At 38.5% G+C, this 20137-nt stretch overlaps 1 protein-coding gene and 1 long non-coding RNA gene across 2 annotated transcripts in view; one reads left to right on the top strand and one right to left on the bottom strand.

Moving 5' to 3' along the window:
* LOC105834882 overlaps window positions 1-20137 on the bottom strand; it is a 105228-nt gene that overhangs the window by 81267 nt on the left and 3824 nt on the right. The gene's annotated exons all lie outside the window — the stretch shown is intronic.
* Window positions 5204-18128, top strand: LOC118647078. The gene is made up of 3 exons (XR_004964388.1): window positions 5204-15104; window positions 15177-16319; window positions 16526-18128. It is a non-coding gene; the product is annotated as an uncharacterized LOC118647078 (long non-coding RNA).

The raw sequence follows: 20137 nt of genomic DNA, 5'->3' as shown, positions 1-20137 counted from the left end.
ATAAGAATTTCAACAAGTTCCCATAAATTAAAAGTCTACACAGTCTCATTATACAAGCAATATAAAATGAAATAATTTTGCCAGCCGGGATGGTATGCAAATTGACATGTGGCGTGTAGCGTAAACTTGACAAACGTGTACAAACGTCGTTCAATATTTATCATTAGAAAGAGATAACGCACGAAGATATTTGAATACGGTTATATTGGAGCAACAGGTAAAAAGCTCTGGAAATTGGTTAGGCAGGCAAACTCAACAGGCACAGCGGTGGCACGTATACGAAGCGATCCCTATAAATATGTATACCCTTTTAGGCGTATCTTCTTACACGTGTGTGATAATTTTGGCAATGCAGAACATGCATCGAGCTTGTCTGGTCTCGCATGAATACGTAAAGATACTTTACTCAACCTTATCAGCGCTTCTTACGTACCACACAAAAATATTTGTAATTGACATAAACATTTTCTAGTACTTTTCAAAGTATAATCGTAAAACTGAACACAGATGAAAAATAAAAGATCCGGGATGGAAATTATTAATATAATAATTAATATAACAATTACATTTGTGTGACAATAAATTCATTAATTGATTTGAATTTTAATGTGTCTCGTGTTGCGCTAATTTGAATGTCGCTTTCAGATTAAGAATGCGATACGTTTATTATTAGACAATATTAATCAGCATTTCTTATAGTAGGCGGAATGTCAAGTGCGTATGAAACAAATAAGGTTACTCGTTAAATCGCAATTAAGTCTATATTTTATATGGCTTAATTATTGGTTTTAAATATTTATACATCGTTTATTACGATCTTCCGCTGTTTCATTCATTGTGTGAGATTTACAGGTGTTGAACGCATCATGGAACTTTGTATTTTTCTCGCATTATTTTCGCAATCACGTTTCGAGGGGATCCGACGCAATGTACAACAGTAAAGTGCGCGTCGCGTGCAATTAACGCTGTGGGGAGTGCTGTGCAAAATGCGGGCGATTATTCTTTTGTAATGATTAATACACGTAATCGTGTAATTAACAATGTTTTCATTTGTAAATGTATTTGAACGAGCGCAACAAATGAATCTGCGAGAAAGAGAAGAGAGGCCTGAACTGCATCAAACTGTGAAATAATTCTGTGAGACGAGTTAATTATCGCTTACATTAAAAATTATGGAATTTTATTCTAAATACTTTATCCGACATTTCATACGAGATTTACGTTGCGACTACAAATAAGAATTGAAAATATTCGAAGTAATCGAATAAAAAAGGCGTGGGGATTAGAAATTTCGGGAAACTTCAAAGCGATAAAAGAGTACTCCTATACTTCCCTCGGGCCTCTTTCCGTTGACCTGAATTCTTTCGGCGAGCCTGCATGTGCGTTTCAATACCGCATCCCCCAACTACTCACGTCCCCCCTCCATCCCCCGGAAAAGTTTTCACCGTCTATTGTACCTTTTGTGTGTTCTCACCACTATTTCCGTCGCTGTATTTCTTGTTTCTCTGAAAGCACCCCCCGTACATGCAGTTTGCACTCGGATAAGAGCACCACCACATCGAGTATCGGTATGCGCGTTCTTTCGTCTTTCACATTATGTGCAACGTTCCATCGACTATTTAAGCCACATCCCGTTTACACAATGTACATCTACTCATTCTTAATAAATAGCTCTCTCGCGTTCGTTGATTCCGCGGTTTCCAGTGTCCCAATTTGTGGCTCTTCGAAAATCGCAAACCGCGCTGTCCGCATTACCAATGATTCCCATCGCGTCGAATGTACTCGTAAATGCATTGCACTTTATCGGATAAATAATATAACGATGTAATCTCGGAATCGAGATATTATTTTATTTTTATCGATTTAATTTTATTATTTAACTTTACTCTTCAACAAGAACGTCACATTTATTATATATAACAGCTAATAATAACTTTTAATTATTCGTGATTCTAATCTTTTTTTATTGCAAAAAGGCTCTGATTTACGTTTTAACGCGGAACCGAAATGTATTCGGACAAAATTATACAATTAATATTGAAGTATTTTATGTGAGCCATCAATATCGCGCTCGTAAATCAGATTTTTAATGGCTGCCACAATGATAGGGTTGTTCTACTTTTTCCGTGATAAAACGGGCGTCGCCTTTTGCCGGCTGGTAACACACTGCTTTTTATGCACTCAATGCGTCCCAATTTGAGAGATAAAGATGAGTCGCGCAGGAAATAATGATGTCATATATCCTGAATAGTGGTGTGTGTCTGGGAGATTGTATTTGCCAGGCATACGAACGCAGCGAGCATTACATATATATGTTTATATGCATCTATGCACTATCAGATTATGTTATGATGCATTTGCATCGAAAACGCATAGCATTGCAACGAAAAGCACTATATTCCCACATAAATATAGGACAAACTGTTTCTACAAAGATTTTGTATGTGCGACACTTATGCAGATAATCATAATTGCAGAATTAAAAGAATATTGCGTGTTCGTATATGTAAATGGCGTTTAAAAGTTTATTTGATTTATAACTAAATCTGTACAGACCCATTTCTGCAACGCAAAAAGGAATTATTTTAAAAAATAATCAGAATAAAAAGTACTCTCTAAATCTTAATCAGTGGATATTCACTGATTCACAGTGGCATACTTATAACTGTGATAATCAGTGAATATTTAGTGTCTTTCAGTAATTTTCACTTTAGAATTAGTGTATAGTCACTGAAAGATCAGTGTATTTATTTCACTGATTGTCAGTGAAATATATACACTGATAATCAGTATGTATATCACTGGAAGTCAGTGTATTTTCACTGATTTGGTCGAGTTTTCACTAATTCTGATTTAGAGAGTAATTATCAAGATGTTATTAGAATTGTTATTATCAGAAGTTATTACTGAATACTGAATAATAACTCGATATATTCGCATCGTTTCCTATCTATCACAGACAGCTGATGAATCCGGCATAATTTCTGATAAATTAGTCGTACGCGATTTACCCTCGTATCGATTGACGCATCTCAAGCGTAGAGTTTTATCAAGCGACGTGATTTCCGCGGATACAAATGAAAATAGACGTGCAAGAGAGAGAAAGAGAGAGAGAGAGGAAGAAGAGGAGCAAGAGGGACACAGGCGACGAAGTTATTCTCACGGCGAAACATCGCGCCGGCATCTGAATGCGCCCGTAATCGAGCCGATTGCAATTCGGTCGGAATGAATGGAATAAAAAAAAATGGGGGAAAGGAAAAAAAAAGCGACGGAATCGCGTCGCCGCCGCCGAGCGGAATTAACCTGGCGCTATTGTCATCCGCGATCCGGTTACGCCGCGTGCACACTATAACGCCGTTATTAGGGCACCGCAGTCGGGAAATAGTTGGCGTTTCGCGCCCCGGCGTTTAACGCGAGTCCGCCCCCACCCGCCCCGGACGGAGATCGACAGTGATTAAAAATTGCCTGAAAGTAGATGAACTAATTCCCAATTGCCTAATTTCAAATAAATGGGCTAATCCAGTGCGCTATCTGAATCTAAATCGCGCGTGATTCTACGGAGGCTGCATCAGAGTTCATCAGAGGAACGTGACCGCTAAGTCTAATCGCGATTTTATCTTTACTTTCGGAACATTTTGTAATTTGAAGGCACAACGTTTTTCGCGCGGCTTATACATTTACTTTGTTCGTGCATGTGTGTTTGTTTATATTTAAAAAGATAAAAAAATTAATTTTTTACTCATGTTAAAATAGTGCATTTAAATGTAATTCATTATTAATTTTAACGTATATATTAAATAATAAACTGTTAAAAAGTAGGTGGAATTCTTTTGCTGATAAATAGTCAACGAAATAAAGTTTGATCCGGTGAATGCAAATGGAAGAGGGAACATTCGCGAGCGACATAATAACTCTCTAAGATGTAATGTGGCTTCAGCGCTAAATTTACGACTGGTAAAGACGCCCGTCTTCCATTACGCTTCGTCAATTAACTTAATTATCTAATCGTATAATGAATTTCCCCGATGAAGCTTCGTCAAACGACCGAGCCGGCGTAAGGCGTGGTTAGTAATCGTTCCTTTGGTACACGGCGTATATACGAAATGGTCCTGGCAATCATGATTCCCGCAATTAAAGCTTTATCGCCGTTTAGTTTGTGATACCCATGCCTTAAGCTTCTTTCAAAAATATGATAGAAGGTGCAGAATTTGCTCGCGTGCTCTTTTATTAACTTAACAGTCATTGGCTATTCAATTACTTTATTTATTTATAAATGTTAAACCTAGTGCAAATCGATGTATAAAAAGCGAAAACAATAATTTAGGGATTATTTAACAAAAAAGTTATCTGATTCTTTTCTTTACTTATATTTGTAATTGTATTTTAACATTATTAACATCGAATTATATATAAATAATTGCTAACAATTTTTTATTCTGCCAACAATTCGTAAAATTATAATTATTTATAATTTTGAAAAGCAATTTAAAATATATGTAATGTCAAAAAGAAAAATTGTTATTCAAAATATTGAGTGGTTAATGGCACGTACATTTTTGTATCTTATCGCGACATTTATTTATATCAAAAACTATTGAGACATTTTTGCTACTCTTCCTCTTCTTGCGGACGAGGTACGTAAGAATTCTACAATACACGCGGGAAGAATATCTTGCACGCGGATTTCCTTATTCTTTCGTATTTCGTGATTTTATTCTTTCCACGCTTAAAGCTTTCAGCCCCAGCCGAGATCATCGTACCGCTGCGTTTCAACGGTAACGTATGACATACATTATGCAAAAGAGGTCACCTGTAATGTGATTCGTGAAAATCACATACGAGGTCATGCTCCATTTTGGTTACTTTCGGTCGTGGCATTACGGCTCATGTTCCGCGCTTTGATGATTTTTAACCCCTTTTAGATTTCGGGCACTTTTAGCTTTTATAAATCTGGCCTATTTCATTCTAGCGCGCGGTAAGGTAATTTATCACGGTTTTTTCGAGAAATGTTCTATAAATCTTGTATGCATACTACATATTTCCTAAAGAAATAGAATAAATCTTCGTCTCCTTCAGATCGTTTTTAAAGAACTAAATTATATTATGAAATTCTCTGCTCTGCTCTTATTTCTAATTCTCTTATTTCTAAATTCTACACGAAATCTTACATCTAATGAACATGCATGCAAGTTTCTACACTCACCGACATTGACGAACGTGGTTCTCCCAGACACAACCAGAATACCGATTGTACTTGATGATGTGATAGAATCAGCAACGATATCGATTACTCCGCGTAATCCGGTAAAATTTTCGAAACAATTGTTAGAGAAATATCAATTCGCGAGTGATTCGTAAACGCGAGTTTGTCACGTTTGTAATTCGTAATTTCTGTCACTGCGTAAACCGTCCAACCATCAATTTTCCATTAAAAAAAAATTTTTTAATATTATTTTCAAGCACTCTTAAATAAACCAGATATATAAATAAAAATAAAATAATACCACGCTAATTCATGTATATTAACAATGCGCGCCTACATAAACGTAAAATGTAATTTATTTTGAATATAAGACAAATAATCTATTGTAAAATTAATTTGCGTCCAATATTAAATTTTTTGTTTAATAATTAAAATTTCAATAACACAATAAAAAGTGGTTAAATTTTACATCGCAACAATTTACTTTGGCTACGTAAATAACAGTCGGTCAATATCACTTGCTATTAATCAAACTTGCCAACACCAATAGCTGCTGGGCAAATTCTGTAGTTTACAAGGTTATTTGTTGTTGGACTTGATAAACAAAGTGGACTATGAAGATTGACGGGAAGCTTATAAATCTGCTTGGTGCAACAGGTAGGGCAAAGACGCAAGTCGAAGGAAATTGTTTAAACGTTCGACCGAGACACAATGCGATCTTTTTTTCTTTTTTCTCTCCCTCCCCCCTATCTCTCTTTTCCCTTATCTTGAATTAACGTGCAACAGGTGCGCTAGTATGCGTCTCCGTCACGTAAGTCAGACAGAGTAAGTCATCTTAAAGTTTCTCATCGACGTTCCCTGACGCGTATTTGAAAGCTACCTGCTGGCATACGTCCACCGATAGCGAATAGACAAGTTATTTCAAGCTATACGAAATGTAATCAAGGAACACTAGCTTATTGTTAGACTTGAAAAGTTGGTGCTATCCTCAATAAAAATAGTCTCGGTAAATATATATAATCGACGATCCGAGCGAGAGATATTTTCAGAATAAAAATGAGCAAGGATAAGCTCTACCTCGTGCACTACATAAAAACGTACGTCCCTACATTTTTTTTTTTTTTCAAAGATTGACGTACGTCGCAGAAGAATTTAGCTTGAAATTGAGATTAAAAAATTTATCACGTGCACTCTGAAGCAATCTTGAGAAGTTGAAATCACGAAATATTTCTACAGCATCGAAACAAGCCTTGTTCGTCGCGAAATTTACTCGCGGCTGCCGCGGAAGAGCCGAGTATCTCAAAGATTAGCGGTTTCCGAGCAACAAGTTGCGAAGAGCGTCAATCCTATCAGCCTGTTACAAGTAGGCGCGTAAAATTTTTCATTTGCCGAGTGCCAACGTCTTTCGTCGTCCGCGCTCCTGATCTGTTCAAAACGCGATCGTCCTATCACGCGGTGCAACAGGTAGGCACTTAGTATCCGTCTACGATGTAGAATTAATTTTGCCGACGTGCCGCACACTTGTGTCTTCGCCGTCGCAGCAGCCTGTATAGGAGTACATATTAACGACACACGAGAACAATTCGCGTTCTACATTACGCAACGATACTACGGGAACGTAATTGAGTTGAATTCTACTTTACGTGATATGTGTAGTGAAATAATGCAAAAGGATGTGGACAAAATTAAATCGCGCAGAATATTAAAAATTCTACATTCATTAAATATTAACTTCTTTTTCTTCATTTCTCTTGTGTGTTCTTGTGGACTTTCATTTATTAGTAGTAACAAAATTATCTTCGATCTTTATAATATGATAGATGATTCTCTTTCATAAATGGAACTATAAAAATTTTATCAGGCATCATAAAAATACAATACAACATATGGATATTTGTCCTCATCTATATTCTTATACATTTGCCATTATTATGCCTATATTAAATTATATTATTTAAATTAGACGATTATCGTCGTCATATTTATTTTTAAAAACTTTGGATCATTATTATTTTGGACTTTGTAACTCTTGATTGAAGTGCAGCTTTCAAATAAAAATTTGGACTATTTACCCAAATATGTTAGTAAAATTATGTAATATAAAAGTGATGAATTTTAATATTTTATATAAAAATTAGTCACTAAAATTAATTAAGATATTCAGAAATTTATCAGTACAATGTAATTGTAGCTTGTTAAACGAAGGAAGAATATCAAAATCTCTGCGAAAGTTGCAAGATGAATTGAGAAGCCAGTTATAAATGGCTTGATCGTGCGAGAAAAAAGTGTTATGGCCGATATGGCCTTCCCACAGGAAAGTAACGCGCAACAGGTAGCGACACGATGTAACTTACGACATGGATTTCTAATTAGCAGGTTCGCAGTCACCGGGAATCCATTCTCCTGGATTACTTTCGGATTTCGCGCAAATCGGACGATAACTAGATGACAAAATGCGGCACGTGTGTTTTAATGCGAAGAGAGGAGGCGTGTTTGTGCATCGAAAATCCTGTGGTACGATGTCGCCGCCGTCGTCGTCGTCGTCGCGCTTGAAAAATCGATATTACGCGGCCGCGGCGCTGTGTAACATAACATAATACACTATATCGCCGACGATACATGGATCCTACGGGCTATTTTATCCCCGCGTAAATTGTGCGTACGTTTGTAGGTGGTAAGTGTAGGCAAACACAAATGCTAGGCGAAAACGTTTCAGTCAACGTTTTTGCCCATTACTTTCAACCGTGGTGAATCCCGGCTTATTAAAAACGCAGTATGCAACAGGTAATATGTAATTTCTACACAGGCTCGTAAATAAATTAACTACGCGGAAGAGATTTAATTTCGCATAATATACGTCTGTTACAGAAATAATTATCATTTAGCTGAGGGGAGCGCGAAAAAAGCGGCAACGTCAGGTTCGGCTATCGACCGCTTACGCGTAACGTGACCCAATTTGCAACAGATCGGCAGCATCCTCCGATGCGACAAATAATAATACACGCTACGCGCACCTGCGACCCGTAAAGTGTATTCGTCCTGCGTAAAGCTTCGGCGTACGATTCTCTCCGTCCCTCTCTAAATTCCGAATTGCAAGGTTCTTCCGCAGTATGCTCTCGCTCGAACCCTTCGGAGTTGCGAAAACGATCGCTGACGGGGAGAAACGTCACTTGGAGGGTGGGAAAAAAAAAGACGGCGAAAATAGGGAATCGGATCGTTCGCAAGCGAGCACGTCGTACCGTTTTGGCGAGATAAGACTGTCCGTCAAAGTCCGTGGTGGTCGAGTGGAATTGAGATAACCGAGTGTACGATGGGCAAAAGATGCGGGGAAAAACCGCGGTCTCGCTCGCCGCAGGAGCAGCTCTCTTGATCGTAGTAGGTCGTAGTAGGTCTGTCTCTGTCTCGGTAAGCACTGAAGCGCTGTTCGATACCAGGAATGGTTATATTATCTTCCTACCACCCCCCGCGCGGCACCGCGTATCCTCGTACCCCATTACAAGATGGCCGTTCGCGTTTGCAAAATGGCGCCTGCGCCACGCGAGTAATTCGTCCACCCTGCCTCCCTTCGCCGCGTTACCTTCCCACGGTCGCTTTCATCCCTCTCTCGTATCCCAACTCGTCTCTACCCCGCCAAGGTGGGAGAGAACCCCACGCTCCTCGTCTCTTCGCTTTCCCTCTTGCTTCATCCCGTTCCAAGATTTTTCTCCCTCCGCCGTGGCTCGCACCGACCATCTTCGCCGTCCACCACTCCTCCCCGCCCCTTCGTTAGATCACCCCGATCTCCCATTCCTTTCGCTCGACCACTCAGACCGCTCTCAGAACAAGTGCTATCCACACCTTCCTCGTTTCCCCTTTCCTCGAGGGTTACGTCTATGATTATTTTGCGGCCTGCTATCAACCGCGAGAGATGGAAGAGGGCTATTGGTTGTCGCTTCGATTCAGCATTTATGGACGTTTCTATCCGTCTATTAGATCCGCATTCCACCTTTGTTATATTAACAAGTTTTACTGTTTTTCGTAATAAAAAATAAGATGGTCAAAATGCAATCTTTCTATGCTCTTCTTCTATGCTTTCTAAAGGATTAAATTCTTTTCATACAATTTGAAATATAGTCTCACGTGAAGTTACAGTTCCCAGAGTAGAAACGATAAAAAGACATTAGCACGCGATGCATGCACCGATCTAGTGCAAAAAAATAAATTTATTAATGACAGTTACAGTCGTCTGTGGAGTTTTTTACACATACAAACGCGTTCTACATCTCGACGTACCTAATTTGATTGTAAGTATGTCTGAAAAAAGCTTTTTTAAAAATTAATGCAAAAGCGTAGCGAGAGATCAAATCCGAATCAGGGATATTAATATTTTAATAGAGAACAGACACTGTTTGTATTTTCATTATTCTTAGTCGCAGATAGCGGCAAAGAAAATTGCGACATTAATAAGTGGAATATTCCACGCAGATAAACTGACCTACATCCCCATGGCAGAATATTCCGTGCAGGCTAACACTACCTATTCCGCCATAGTGATATGAACCCATTGTCATTCATAGCCGGGCGATGCAAATGTTTAATGTTATAGCCATTATAAAATGCTCGAGTGTGGAATGTGTGTGTTATCTAATAACGACAAATAAATTTTATATTATTATAAATATACACGGTACGATTATATCGAAGTGATATTTCGGCGAATGCCGTTTTTATGTTGAATAGAAGAGCTACAACTTCTTTTAGATTGGAATTTGAAGTAACCTTTTAACAAATTTGTTGGTGCAAAAGGGAACACGATATCGAAACGAATTATAGGAATATTTGTTATGGAAAAATCAGGCCGCATTATTCGATCTAAATAGAAAGTTGTTGATCAAATTAAGATTTAAAAAATTCATCACGTCGAAATCGAAATGAAGACTGAGGAAGAAGTTTATCGATCGGCACTGGGGCCGCGCTAACGACGTGATTATATTTTTACTCAGGAATATACTCTCGTGCGTCCGTATACGCGAATGGTGCACACGTTTGTATGCAGATAAACCGCAGGAATACTGTGGACAAGAGGATTTGTCAAGAGTGCAAACCTGCGTGCGTATGCGCCTCGATAGTTTGTCGTGGCGGCTGGTCGTGACGTTATGATTAACGTCGTTGAATTTCGCACAAGTTTTATGCATCGCGCGAGTGTCAGCGCTCGCGCAATATATCTTGCGACTAGTCGCGAGGAGATTCGAGAGCTTCGGCTATCCCAACTAAATAAGACCTGAAGCTGCGATATGGCACAGTCTCTTGCCCTCCTCCCTCCGCAATTTCATCCCTCGCAAACAACTTCTTTAACTTCTTGCGTGTTGATAGCGACAACAGAGGAGACGCGACGAGAAAGAAGATTTTCCAAATATGTTCGTGGTGAGTTACAAAATGAGTAAAGCTTAAAATATAATAACGTGAATGGTTAAAGGCTCTTTTTTTTTTTAGACAAACTCTTTAAATGGATAAAAGCAGCGTCTTGGTTTTCGCCATCATTTTTTTAAACGCTTATGTAGGTATGCTTTGATATGAATGTGTATAACATTTATTGTATTACCACGTAATTATCACGCTTCACATTGCAGTCGCTAATTTACAATTAGTGGAACATAAAACATAATTCATTCGATCCCATTCACCATCACTCATCCTATGTCACATAATTTATATTCGCGATAAATCAATATAATATTTCATCGTCAACCGTATCGCATAATCAATTTGCATTTATTAATTATTCACTGGTATATGAACAAATTCTTCTTAATTATTATCTAACACAAAATCGATCAGTGTGTCTCGTTCGTATCGTACGGTCAACATAGATTTGAAAAATATCGTAACTTACGATATAAAAATAATAAAAACTTATGAATAATAAACATATCAATTTCTCTGTTAAATAAACATTACATCGAAACGTAATGCCACTAACCGAGTTATCACTTGATGATACCACGTGATAATCTCCAATCGGTTATCAGTCCGAAACTGCAGCTCGGGCTACATCGCGTTGTCATTTCTTTTCTTTTTCTTTCGCGAGCCATTACACTCGGCGGATATCCACTCGGAGAGGATCTCGGAGAGATCTTTCCGGAACACAATTAAAGCCCGGAAGCGCGAGAGATCCATCCCCTGTAAGACGTGGCTGTAACGCGAAGCGAGAGAGGTGGATGCCGATAGTGCGCCGCATAAGGGAGATAGAGGGTAAGTAGGGGAGGAGGGTGGAAGAGATGGGAGTGAGAAAAGGGGGGAGTAATGGTACAACGCCAGGGGTGGCTGACCCGAGTTTTCTCGACCCCTTAAATTTCGGCTGATACCACTTGTTGGCGGTCCAACGCGAAAAGAGCAACAGATGACACTACGTTTTCATTCGCCGGGAAACTGGATGAGTATGTTATCTCCACTTATCTGTTTCTCCCGCCGCTGAACCGCCGGCGATTCAGCCGCGCGAATGTACATTGGGAAAAATCCAAACGAATCGTCGGTCGACCGCCGCGCCAGCCGGGTACGATCAAATAGGTAGATAGAGTTGACCAAATATATAAAACTGTACGTGTACGAATAAAACGAAAACTTTTGCCTTTATTTGCTGGTTTCGGCCGCGCTATCTTATCTCCGTACGCTTAAACGTCCCAATTTATTTCGGAAGGCTAATTAAAGGACTCTCTCGGCACGAGTCATAAAGCTTACCAGAGTGACTGTTCATACCTTCTGAATATTCAAGACCAAAGTTCCCAGCATCAGTAATTATGATGACGTTACCGTTAAAATACAATGGAGTGAATTAAATATTCACAAATTACAGTAATATTTCATAATCTCAATTACATTGTGCTTTACTCGATTACGGAAATCGTAAATGAAGAAATCTTTTAGCTTAATACAAAACGAATAACTTAAAGAAAGCGCGCTTCGTTGGAAACGTTGGAAAACTTCAAAACGTTGGAAAACGAAAATGGATTCGCAATATAAATGATTAATCTAATAAAATACAAATCCGTCTGGTCTACAACAAATCTTGTTACATAAATGACTGGAGAAGAGACACTTAAAAAATAAGCTTTCAATGTGTATAGAACACACAATATAATTTATCGAAAGTTGCGGAATAACTGCTACACGCTAATTTCATATAAGCTTTATAAAAAAAATGTTATACAAATATTTAATTATTAATTTTTTCTCCCTTCGTGAAATTATAAAAATTCGTTTAGAATTTACTAAAGATAAGATATTAACTCCAAATAATGCATTTCTCATTATATAATACAAAAATTATAATAGCAATATAGATGCAATTACTGATTAATTGAATTAGGACAATTTTACTTCACGATGGTACTATCCCTGTAAAGATTGAGCATATCGAATGTATTGAATATTACATTCATAACGCGCATTCTCCAATTCGGCTCCACCAAAGTAATTATTATAGTCGTTATTATCGCATCGAAACAATTCATTGATGTGTATTATGATTATCCGCCTCGTTAACACTGAATTAATAATCGAGCGGTAACCCGTCTGGCACAGATTACGCGTAGTTCAATGCGAGATAAGCAAACAATACCACAATCTTGCGCGATCACTGCAAGATATTATGTATCTTGCGCAGTCTGGTACGGTCACTGTATTTCGTAACGGTAGATATGCCATAATGAAATCTTAGTTTAATATTTTGTTATTTAATGTTTTGTACTAAATGCAAAGAAAGCTTAATCATTTGCTAATAATTAAAAGATTTCGTTAATTTAATTCTTCTCTTCTACATGGGTAAATTTTTTGGGGGAAAAAAAAAGTTAATCTATTAAAGTTTATGTATTTAAAAAATAACTAAGTTAAAGTTAAAAATTAAATCATTTAAAATTAACTAAGTAAAAAAATTAATTGGATAACTTTATTATTTAACTTTCAACTTTTCAATTACTTATTATATCCCAACCTTGGTATATTTGTATAGCTGGTTTTACAATTTTCGTTAAAGATTTTGAGACGTGTGATCTGAACGAGGCGTTCGTACAAGAGCCAACGTTCGTTTGTCGAGCGAAAACAATAGAGTGTTGACATTGTTTCGTATAATATTGTAAGAATTATAAGTAACGCAATTGAGTTTACAGATATGCCAATTTAGATCAATATCGAACGTATTATGCAGTCAATGGGACCAGAGCTATTACAACCGTACGATGTTCAGTTCCTAGATCGCCCATACATGGGAGATGCGCATACACGAACATCCGTTGGATTGTATGTCCGTTGGACTCAATAGAATATCACAGAGAGATGATGATACACTATACCTATGCAAACGGATATTAGGTTGGGCCAAAATTGCAAGCCCAGAACAGATTCTATCAGATTATGTTATCTTATTTGAAAACAGCTTATTTAAATAGCAACCATCAACATTAACATTTCGGAAATTTTACGGACGTGTAAAATTCCGGTTTAGATTTTCCATAATACTCTCTAACTGATCAAAATTAATCGCGATACAATTAAGACAGATTTATAGCTCTGACTTTGATTCCAGTTTCTGTTAAGATTAAATTAGAAATTAGAAATTATTATCTCGAGTTACCCTTCTCAATTGCAACTACTTGGAGAAGAAATTTAAAGGGGCCTCAAAAACTCCAAGTCCCTTGCGCTACAAGAGACACCGCGTCACTTTGAATAATTATTTTTAAATGAAGCACGCGAGCTATATATGCAAGGAGGCCGCGCGAGGGAACGGAACGAAGGGTGGTAAAGAGAGGATCGGAAGCTTGAAGTAGGTCAGTAACGCCCGATGTGTGTGACTGCCTGCCTGTTGGGCTTTTCCCTCTATGGTGTCTACTCCCGCGGACGTGCTTCGTCCTTGATCCCGTCGCGCGCTACCCCGCGCGAGAATGGGGGCGAGAATAACGTCCGTCTGTCCGTCCGTTTGTACGTGTGGCCCCGCGTATGTGCGGGTGACAGCATGCGTGCATCGTCAATCACTGACGTTCCATGACCTCCGCGTGGAACATCAGCCCTACACGCTGCACACTCTGTATCCCTATCCCTGTCGCCTTACCGCGTAGTGAGGTTTCTCCTCTCTCTACACCGATGCACTTTACGTGCGCGCGCGTGCGGTACATCTCTCTGGTGCCACCGCACGACATGCACCAGGCAATGTCGGTGTGAGAGAGCGTCTGCCCCGGCGCTGTTGCAATCAATACCAACTGATGCATTTGTACCCGTGGCTTTCGTGCTCGGCCGTTCGCAAGCAGTCCCCGTGCCAATCACCAACCGTATTCGCGTTGTTTCTTGTAATAACTGGCTACCGTGTGGATTTACGGAATTCTTTGCGAAACGGCCAAAAATACAGTTCAGAAATCAATGTAACTTCAAACGTAAATTTCAAGCACGATCAAAATTATTGACTCGAGAACCTAATATCTTTCAAGGATGCTAAAACAAATATTGAGAGAACAGAACATTTACGAATGATGAGTTAATAGATTAAATACATCCTCAAAATTGGCAAAATTATCGTCCAGAATGACCAAAAATATAGAACTTTATCGGTTACATGTGTGAATAAATTGTTGGTATACAAAAATAAAGCTTCAAATAATCTATTTTATTAATTATTATTGGTTGCATAAATAGTTCGCTCGTTGCATAAGTAACGAATAGTTGAAATTAATGTAGAAACCAGATTATATTCAAACAAATATTTATCACCTTAAAACAAATTGTCAAAGAAAAATTGATAAGTACAAAAAAAAATTAAGTATGCTTCCTTGGCATTAAGGTAATCTTACTTTTTTTTCAACGGAGAAACATCGCAATCACCACGCTTACGTCGCTACGTACCATAGCAACATCGGCACGCCATCGGCGGTTTCATGTAAGCTACTGTTTTTTTCTCTATCAATATAAAAGAATCCATTGTCTCTCCCTGTGCGTGCGATACTTACAGGGCACCCTGCGGACCGCATCCTGGCCCGGAAGAAGGACCGAAGGGAAAGAGCCGATAATGTCAATGCGGCTTTTCCTCGCGTGTTTTGAACGGGCCACACGCTGTGCGCTGAGTGCCTCTAAATGCAACCTATTTACTCGGCGCACCGCCTACAGGATGTCTCGGGGAGAAATGACTACCACTTTAACAAGGGCTAATGTATACGTTTCCAAAAGATTGTACCTTTCCGCTGCTGCAGCTATTGTTTTGCGTCGAGACGTCCTAGCGTGTACCTTCGTTCTAACACAATTTCTAACATTTTTTTATGATAATATCACCAATCTATTTAGCGATCATCGAGTTGCCATGTCAACAGATTTCTGGGATTTTTATACAGAAGAGAGCGGAAAGAGAGAGAGAGAGAGAGAGAGAGAGCAAAAGAGTTAAATATTTAAAAAAGTAAACAAGTAAAAATAATTTTTACAAGCAAAAGTTGCCAATTCAAACTTTATACCTGTGGAAATATGTGTTAATTAATTTTAATTTTTAGTTCTTGAGAGTTATCCAAATTAACTAGTTTATTTCAGTGCCTTCGGAAATTATTTGAAAAATAAAAAGTGACACATACTCCGTCGTTAATAATGTCTGCTGAAATTAATGCACGACGGTAGTACCGTTTCCGATACATTAATTATCGCAATATTTATAAGGCTGGTAGTTACGTACGCCTATCGCTATTCCCGCGAGTGCCATTGTTTCTCTGTCGCTGCACCGAATAATCCATAAATTCACTTGATTTTAAAAATGATAAACGAAATCTCTCAGGTACGAGAAAAACGCTCGTTAAGCTAAATAAAGACGCTTCTTAATAATATTATTTCGAAGCGAGTCAACTTATACAGACGCAACACAGGTGTAATTTGACGCAAATTAGATTAAAACAGAGAATTTACTCGAAGAAAAAAAATTTTTTTTCAACTGTTTTCAGTAGTATAATCGCACTTGATAACTTTGACTCGACTAATATCTAATATGGTAATTTTCTGTCTGAAAAAGTGCTATCGGCGAGTGTCTTGGAAGTTCACAAACTCGTTGAAACTCGTTGCTTCGGAATAGATAGAAGAGAAGCTGATCAATTACAGCATATTCAGGAAACGAAGCTTTGTAAGTTCTCTATAATCTTCCTGGGGGGGAGGGATTATCAACGGCCCTACTGATGGAGCTATACAGTATCTTAGATCATCAAAGATAAAGTACAGAATGTAGCGTAAATTGCCATCGAAGCCCTCCCCGAATGCCTTTCGTCCACGGGCGTAAATAGCACACTGTCATAGTTATCGAAATGAAAAGTCCTTCTCACTGCTCCGCAGATGCTGAATCACGCGGGACGACGACGAAGGAAACGAGGCAGGGTGAAAACAGGGCGAGCGATAGCAGAAAAAGAAAGAGAGGAGGAAACTAAGGGAGAGAGGGCGCGATGTCAGAGAGGTCAGAAAATTACAGGCAAGGGTGCATACTTTGGCCGAGTTCACCAGCGACGCTGTTTCTTTTCCTTTCTATTGCCCTGGCTTATTCCTCGCTTCCTATTCCTCTCCTCGGGCGTCCTCTCCTCGTATAATCCGCAAATTACTAACCTAACCCCCGAGCGTCTTAAAGATCAAGCCTTGTTCGAGGTAGATTCAAAGGAGGTAATACCCGCCCAGGACTTGGCAAGAATCCGCCGCAAAAAACCCGCGAAAGAACGATGAAATACTCTCTCCTTTGCTAGGGAGACTCTGCGTTTTCCTCTTTCTTACCGGCGCTAGCTGTCTGCCTTTGGCTAGTCGTGTTTCTTATACGTAGCGGTCGTAGCGCTGACATTTGAAATACTCTCTCGCTTACCAGAGATCGCGTCCCCGCGTTTGATACGTGGAACAAATTTACGACGTTTTTCGATGAAGCCCGAAAATCGCGAGTTAGTCACAAAAAAGAGGAGATATGTTCGGACTATTCCCGGGGACGTTAATGCTCTGCCAAGTGGCTGAAAGTATCATCCACCGTACAGCGGAAATCTCGTCTCGAAGAAAGAGACCAAAGTGAATTTAATCTCTTTTTATATTCTCCCATGTACATAAATATAGCTAGCGCGTCTCGCTCTTCAAGTGATGTGCCTATAAAACGAGTACTAAGGAAATCTATTTATAATATAACTCGAAGAGTGTGTAACTTGGAAGAAAATCCAATAATCTATTTTATTATTCGAATGACCTGAATATTATCCGATAAGTCCGATGAAATTTTATCCTACGACTTAAATGATTACTGGGATAAATTGTGCTCCAACATTTTGCTTACTGCGCGTTATTTTTACATTTCAAGAAATATAATTTTCTTTAATTAAGCAAAAATCGATTTAATGAATTCCAATACGAAACTCTACGGTATTCCGACGTTATAATGTACATTAAGTACTTTTAGAATTGTTGCCATAAAATTTAAGTCGTACGATATCATGTAATATTTAGAATCCGTACTTCCTCTCTCTTCTTCTCATTTTCTCTACTTTATACACGAGTAAGCATTTATCTCTGTAAAATTAATTCTCTTTTTTGGAATACAGTACGATATAATTATATATTATATATTTTATAAAAAATAAGAGATTTAATATATTATTATAAAATATATAATATTATATATTTTTATAAAATATCTTCATCTCTATATCTTTTTTGGAATACATTTCGATATAATTATATCAGATAGCAATGTTCTAATTATAAGTTTCTATGAATTAAATTGAGAATATTTAATAATTTTTTAAAGTATTAAATAATATTAAAACAGACACATCTATCTAAAAATACTCAAATTGACTTCAATTAAAATGAAGTTATTATCAATTTCTTTCACACAATTAAAATTAAGATATTATGTCGTAATTTTTTATTTCTTACATTTATTCACTAAAATCGTTATTCTTTTATTAAAAACGTAATAATATTTTAAGAAAAAGCCATAATTCTGTCAGTTAAAACTTAAAAAAAAAAAAGGAATATTAATTTAGATAAAGACAAAGCATCAAAATAAAAAACCACGTTTAGCTATTTAAAACTAATAATTTATAAATTATTACTTTTTAGTTACTACATTTAATTTAAGGATATAACATATTTATTAACTAATGTATTGTATTAGAGAATAATAATGGGGATAATAAATTCTTGAATGTCGTTCCGTTTAGCATAGTTTGTAGCTTCAAATCCACCCCTCTTCCCCGCCTATGTGCTCTCCCAAGAGCATCCAATAAAGGTGAGCTTCACGACTGATCGTTAATTTAATAAACGATGGGAACACGCCATTAAACTCGCAAAGCACACGTGTGTGGGGGATAAAGTACCGGAGAAAGAACTACAATCGACAGACAACACTGTCTGTCGGCCGCGTCGTTTACGATAATGAGCGTCCGATGTGCTTGTACGGTTATCGATAACGTCGCTGCTGACGTATACATCAATTTGTAAGCGTTATTGTTTCGCGTATAATCATAATAACGTGCACATCTCTACGATCGGCGCTCAATTATTTAAGACGGCTGCAAGTCGCAGTTTTGGCAAGACGCCACGCCGCGAAACTTTCGCAGAGATTAATACATCTCGCGTTGTGTGTAACACGTAATACATAATAATCCTTCGAAAACGGAGAGATGAGATCGATGTAGCGGCGCATACAACGAACATTATACGTTGTTTATCCGTTGTATATCGCGTTACATAACCGAACACTTCATCAATCGGACTGTTCGCTCGCGGTGATATTGAGCCGCGCGCGCCCCCGACGTGTTTTTAATCCAAAGTTTCGTATCGGTTTCGAGGATGCAGGGAAAAGAGAGGAAAAGAAAGAAAGACTATATGGAAGGGAGAGAGAGAGAGAGAGAGAGAGAGAGAGAGAGAGAGAGAGGAGGGGATGCGTTTATGTGATCGTTCGATAAAGGGCGTTCGTTCGTCGAATCTCTCTCTCCTCGCGCTGCCAATATAACCGATTTTAGTGCCTCGTGAAACCAAGATCCTTTTCATTAAAGCTTTTACTGCTGACTAAATACGGCGAGCTGCGGCGAAGGGTCGGGTGAAGCGGGGCAGAATATATACGAATGAGAACGGGTGGGAGGAAGTTCTAATCCCCCGAATGTTAACTTGGATTACGTGCAAACCGACCGACCGTCTCTCTTTACCACAGGCGGCTAATAAAGACCGGAGTAGTGTGCATAGTAACCTATTCAATTGAAAGCACAGATACATCGGGTGATCGAGCAAACGTCCGCAAGCGTGACGAGACGAGATTCAATCGATACTGGGATATTTCTATCGGATTGAAAATTAAATAACTCGTAATGTATGTCAAAGTATCCCCAGAATTATACGGCAAAAAGTGCTCCGTCCGAGAGGAATTGAAATTGACGAACGGAAAGAGATCGATTGAACTTGCGATCATTTAAAAAAAAGTATGTTACGTGTGTTTTGTAAAACTGTAGCCCGTGTTGCACAGAAATTTAAGGCAAAGAGATTCAGGGTGTTCTTCAATGACTTATGCTCATTCGCGTATTTCTCAGTTATCTCTCTGTCATTTCTGCCTATGTTCGAAAAAGAAACAAAAAATCTTTACAAATTTTTCATGCTTGAACACGTAGCGATCCCATTATATTACGTAATGGAACGAACAGAATCCCATGCATCTTGATGGTCCGTGCTTATTCATTTATTAAGTTCGTTACTTAGTTATCTTGGAGAATGCGCACGCGGCGTGTCGTGTCGGTGTCTCGGCGTCAACTGAGAACGCCAAGTTACTTTATTTCGTATCATTGGCTCGCTGTTTAAAGAAGCATCGTTTGCGCGTAGCATCGGTGTGCCTGCGAGTGTGTGTGCCTTAAAAGACGAGGTCGTCGTCGGTGCAGAACGTCGAGAAGAGACTATACGCGTCCAGACGGCGACGTCGTCGACGGCGCC

The sequence above is a fragment of the Monomorium pharaonis genome, chromosome 8, assembly GCF_013373865.1.
Source record: "Monomorium pharaonis isolate MP-MQ-018 chromosome 8, ASM1337386v2, whole genome shotgun sequence".
Classification (NCBI taxonomy): Eukaryota; Metazoa; Arthropoda; class Insecta; order Hymenoptera; family Formicidae; genus Monomorium; species Monomorium pharaonis.
This window is presented reverse-complemented; position numbering and strand designations above follow the sequence as displayed.